The sequence below is a fragment of the Triturus cristatus genome, chromosome 2_2 (assembly GCF_964204655.1).
Source record: "Triturus cristatus chromosome 2_2, aTriCri1.1, whole genome shotgun sequence".
Lineage (NCBI taxonomy): Eukaryota > Metazoa > Chordata > Amphibia > Caudata > Salamandridae > Triturus > Triturus cristatus.
In genome coordinates, this window is record NC_140582.1 from 1268555177 (window position 1) to 1268561176 (window position 6000).

Below are 6000 nucleotides of genomic sequence, written 5' to 3' on the forward strand. Positions count from 1 at the left end.
CCTGTCGGGCTGTAGGATTCTCTCCCCTGGAACCTTCGCCGGGGAAAAACGCCTTCTTGCTGCATGAGGCGTGCGAATTTCCCCAGGTCCTGACCGCCGTGAGTCAATAATCCGGCTGTGAAGCGGCGGCGCTTACCTCAGCGCCCCGCGGTGGTCTCCCTGCTCTCGGGAACCACGAACGTGGATTCACAGAAGCCTACCGTTCCCCGGTCGACTTCCTTGGGCAACGAAATCCGTGCTCTAGGGTAGACGCGGTGGCGCTTGCCTCCGTGCTCCGCTGCGGTCTCCCGTGACTCGGGACACGCAAAAGGCCTCCCCTTTCACCAGGCGTCCTCCGACAGCTTGTGAGTTCTCCGTACTTCCGGATTCAAAACGACAGTATAACGCGCGCCTCTCGGCTCGCTTCCCCGGGATTTAAGGCTTTGACCACGCCTTCCTGCAGCCGGGTGTTCTGGGCGTTGTAGTCCCGGGTCCTGCTACCGTCCTGGTAGGCGCCCATGCTCAGCGCCTGACAGGGGGGGCCTGTTGCTGCTGCTGGGCGCCAGGAGAGACCGACACTGGGGACTGCCTCCCTAACTGGAGGGCCCTGGGAGTTGACCCTTGGGCCCAGCCCTTGCCCCCCTGCCTTCCTAAAGACTTTCCCTGGACTTTGCCATGCTGGGGAGAGCTTTCCACTTTTGATCCTGGACTGTGGACATTTGCTTGTATTCCCTAACAAGCGCTTTGCTTAGCGCTGGACTTCGTGAGCAGTTGAGAATTCCCCGAGCTCTGGAGGATTCCTCCGTGCTCCGAGGAGAAGCGGGAGCCCACCCCGCATTCTAGTGCCTGTCGCGGGTGTCCACCCCGCTTATTTCTTTATTTACGGAGCGGGAGCCCACCCCGCTTTGTCCTTTTAATTACCAGAGGGAACCTACCCCTCGTTTGCCCACTTCACTCTCTATTTTTACTGCTGGGAGCCCACCCTGCTTAGTAATTTTAATTACGAGGGAGCCTACCCCTCATTTGCCGTTTAACTGCCGCGACCCGGCGACCAGGAAGTCAGGCACCCTCTGGGGGCGGGCCACGAGACGGAAGCCGTGCCCGGAAGCAGGAAGCAGGCGGGAGCCTACCCCGCGCTCCTGCGTATGCCCCTAGAGACGCCGTGACTGAGAGGCCGGTATCTTCCCCCCCGGGGCTCCCCAGAGCGAGGGAGAGCCCCTGTGTGCAGCGGAGGAGCAGAGAAGTGGGGAAATACCGGCGGGGCTCCCGTGAGTTAGGAGAGCCCCGTGTCGTGAGAACCACCCGGAGGAAGCCAGCGGAATCCGGTGAGTGGTGCCGGCATTCGGGTGTATTTCTGAGTCCCAGAGCGGGACTCCAACGTAGCGCATACGGTGCAGGTGCCTGGGACCTGTGACTAAACCCCGGTGAGTGGGGCTCAGCCGCTGGGTGGTTGGGGGTGTGTCGGGGTACGTTTCTCGGTGCCCCCCCGTAGCAAAGTCAGGGCACTGCGGGCGCCGTGCTCGTTCCTCCTCCCCGCTGCCCCGCTTGACAGTGGGCAGCGGTAGCGGTTGAGGGAAGAGGTGTCGTTTAGAGCTTGCATGCTCCAACGTCTGGGGCAGTATTATTCCAGAGCCTGTGAGGCTCCACGAAGGGAGCATTGTTAATCTAGAGCGCCAGTGTGCTCCAACGTGGGTCATATTTGTTTAAAGGCACAGTGGTGCCCCGGCTCATCTTCCCAGAACCCAGCACCCTTCTTTCTATGAGTGCCCACCTTCCTGCCTACACAGCTGCCCAGCAAGTAGTGGTCAGCTGCAACGTTTAGCCCTGATCTTTGCGCCTTCTGATTTGACTGCGTGCGCAGTCCAGCCCTGACTCTGTGGAAAAAGGGCGTTTGAGCCCCTGAAAGACCGAGTTGGCCTGGGGACAGTTTTTTGTGTTGTGCCCTCTCCTAGGGTACATGATTATTTTTACATATGTACTTTTGTGCCTGTGCATTGCCTGTATGCTTATGTTCTATTCCCAACTTTGACCAGTAGTTACTGGTTGTGCGCTACAGTTCAGATTTGTTCTACCTTTTATGTGCATTGCCTTGATGCTATTTTTATTTCTAACTGTGCCTATGCGTAGGCGAGGGTTTTTCCTAGTATAGGTTATGCTAGTGTGTTCATGGTTCCCTGCGTGCTATATGCCTAAGGTGTTTAGGGTTGCGTAGGGTGTACTTACCTTTTACCAGTGGTTACTGGTCGTGCGCTACATTCATTACTTGTTCTGCATTTCTACATTTACAATTTGGTGATTTGTGATGATTCTGACAGTGGTCCCTGTGGCCCTGTCTTGTGTAAATAGTCCCCTGTATATTCTGCCCAGTGCCAGTTGGCACAGTGTAAATTGTGTGAATATTATCTAATGTGTTTTGGAATAATACAAAGGCTATTTCTTTATATATAACCTTGTGTGGAGCTTCTTTTGTGGTGGGCCTTGGGTGGTGTTGCTGGGTGCGCGTGCAAACGCTTTACACATTGCCTCTGGGATAAGCCTGACTGCTCGTGCCAAGCTACCAAGGGGGTGAGCAGGGGTTATCTTTGGCGTGTAATTACCCAGCCCTGACTAGAGTGGTGGTTTCTGCCTGGCTTTGGCGCAAACCCTAGCCAACCAGAAATCCCATTTCTAACAGTGTTGTGTTGAATTAGTGGTGTGTCTCCCTCACATGTGTCACATCACCATGACTCACCTAACGGTGTTCACATTGTTGTAGTATTTTGCATGCACTGTGTTGTTTAGCAGATCAACATCTCCATGACACATGACAATTTGGAATCACAACAGAGGCAAGTATGGTGTACTGGTGAGTTTATTTTCGAACATGTGTGAGGAAAGAGGACAGGATGGTGGGTGCTATATATTGGGTTTTGAATCCAAAGTTCACAGTAGAGTTGGAAGTGTTGGTAGATGAAATGTCCAGAGTAAAGTCCACAGTCATCTGCTACATTGGACCAACATGGACAATGTGAACGGGTTGCGCACAAAGAACATTGTCCAGAACAGGTTTAGAGGCCCTGGGGGATGTGCAGGGATATCTGTGTCTCACATGTCCTTCTTCGGACGACCCCTCTTCTTCTTGGGGGGAGGGTGATCATCAGGTGCATGCCTCTGTGGCACAGGGGACACTCCGCCAGAGTCCTCCTCCCTCCCTGTGGCACTGGCAGATGGTGTGGCAACAGATGTTGTGGCCACACAGGGAGGTGTGGACATGTTTGTGGTGATCTGGCGGAGACATTGGAGTATGTCCCAATGCACCGCAGTAAATGCATCCCACTTTGCCTCCATGTGGGCATGGTGGGCAGCCTGCTCCTGTTGTATGTCCTTGAGGATCCCCACTACCTGGCCAAATCCTCCGGTGCTATCCTGGTACGCATCTATGATGCGTGCCAGTTGGAGGTCATCATGCAGTCCAGACCCTCTGCAAAGCACGCCCTCTGCCTCCCACCCCTCCCAGCACCCCTATCCGCACGGCCAGGACCAGCGGCGGTACGCACAGGTGACACTGGGACCCCTTGGGTGGTGTTGCTGGTGGTGTTAGCTGCAGTGTCGGGTCAGGAACTTAGATCCGGAGAATAACCAGGTCCACAGGAGCGAGGATAGGATCCCCACTCTCCCGTAAGGTAGGTCTGCTGGTCGGTACTAGTAAAACCCACGACCAGAGAAAAATACCTCTAGGGAGAGAGGAGACGACAACAGGACCACATGACCAGAATGACAGCAGTGGGCTGGTGGGATAAAGCTGTAGCATGCAAAATATTAAACAGGAGAAACAAAGAAAAGGGACAGGTTAGTTCAGGAAAGAGTAACTTGTTTTGCGGAGATCCCCCAGTCAGGCAATGACAGTTTTGCACCCTCTCACACTCACATAGCGGGTTAAATATCCAAAGTTTAAACAAGGTCCCAACAATCAGCCTCTAGGGAGTGAGGGTGCTTCGTCCTAGGAGGTGACTAGGAGCTTAGGTAGAATCTTCCTATGATTAAATGGAGTCCAGAGTTATGTAGGCATGGTAAAATTCCTTCCTTATCCAAAATGCGTTTCAACAAGTTCTCCTAGCGGAAGTTTAAATGAAAAAAGAGTTCCTCTGACCCGGAGTTGGAAATCACTCGAGATCTTCGAAGTGAACTCTACATACAGTAGTCTCTAGAGTCTCGTTGCAAAATGGTGTACTAGGAAGAACTCGTGGTTGCTTATCATTCACAAAAGAAAACGTCTCCCAGGATTACAAGTGTTCTGGCCACATTTAGCGCTCCAAAACAAAAACAAAGTAATCAAAAAATAAAGGTACCGGATTCTTGTTATCGGCAGATCCGAAGGTTCCGTAGCTCGATAAACGGGCAGTATTGTCGTCGGGGAATCTTGAGATAGTCTGAACAGGGAGAGCGCGTCAACTCTCTGGTTCGGCAGTAGTCCGTGAAATGCCAAAGGAAAACTTCCCTTGGACTGTATACTCGGTGCTCCCGTAGGGATTCGTGAGACACCGGGAGGTCAGGAGGGAGCCAGAGGATCCAGCGAACTCAACTGTTGATGCCTCAACAAAACAGTTTTTTCCAGGCAGGTTCTCAGAGGGTGAAGCGACAGGAATACAAGCATTCCCCAGGGTCAGAAATGCGAGCGACGTTGCAGTGTACCGAACACAGGGCGTGGTCCAGCACAGCTGAAGGAAGCCAAGAGCCGTACTGAGGGAATACGCTCAGTTTAAACTGACCGCGCAAGGCAGCATGGGAAGGCACACAACTCCACCCCCAGAATCAGGGTATTATGGGTGATGTAGTGCAGGGTGTGGGAAAACAGAAAGAAGACAGGAAGCTTGACGGGTAACAGTTCTCCCCCCTAAGGGTCTACCCACCGGTCGGGGCTTCGTGGGATGTAGGGCATGGAATCTCCTAACCAAGACAGGGGCATGTATATTCTCGGCAGGTTCCCACGATCTGTCCTCAGGGGCATATCCCACCCAATCTACCAGATACTGCAACTTCCCCCTATGTCTGCGGGAATCCATGATTCTTTTTACTTCGAATTCTTGTTCTCCATTAATGATGACAGTGGGAGGAGGAGGTTCGGAATGGGAAGGAGGTTCGTATCGTTTAAGTAAGGAGGTATGAAAAACGGGATGTATCTGGTATTCAGGAGGTAGATCCAACTTAATGGCAACGGGGTTGACAAGACTTTTAACCGGAAAAGGACCTACAAAACGTGGTTGTAATTTTCTCGGGCCTTCTAGTCGCAGGGTTTTGGTAGATAGCCATACCATGTCCCCCTCCATATATGCAGGAGCAGGACGTCTATGTCTGTCTGCTTGTTCTTTCATGTGTTTCTTGGCCTCGTGTAAGTGAAAAGTAGCCGTATCCCAAATAGTATGGAGCTTTGTATGATGCTCTGCCACAGCGGGGATTTGTGTCAGTGAGAGAGGTAAATGCACAGGTAACCATTGAGGGTGATAACCATATGAAAAGAAAAAGGGCGAAACCTGTGTAGAGGAGTGTTGGGAATTATTATAAGCAAACTCGGCCAGAGGAAGGGCTTGTACCCAATCATTAGTAACTGTAGATAACAAACAGCGTAGATAGGTTTCCAATTTTTGGTTTGTTCTTTCTGTTTGTCCATCGGTTTGGGGTGATATGATGAAGAAAGACGGTGGTCTATTTTCAATACTTGACACATTCCCTGCCAAAACCTGGAGTTGAATTGAGGGCCTCTGTCAGACACAATGGTAGCAGGCAAGCCATGCAGCCGAACTATGTGTGTTATAAACACCTCTATGAGCTCTTTAGCAGTCGGTAGTTTCTTTAAAGGGTTAAAATGAGCCTTCTTGGATAGCATGTCCACAACCACTAGTATGGTATTAAACCCCCTTGTGTTTGGTAAATCGGTTACAAAATCCATACTGATGGAATACCATGGTGAGGGAGGGATGGGCAAAGGGTGTAGCAGGCCCGCAGGAGCGCAATGTTGGGATTTCTGTCTGGCACAGGTAGGAC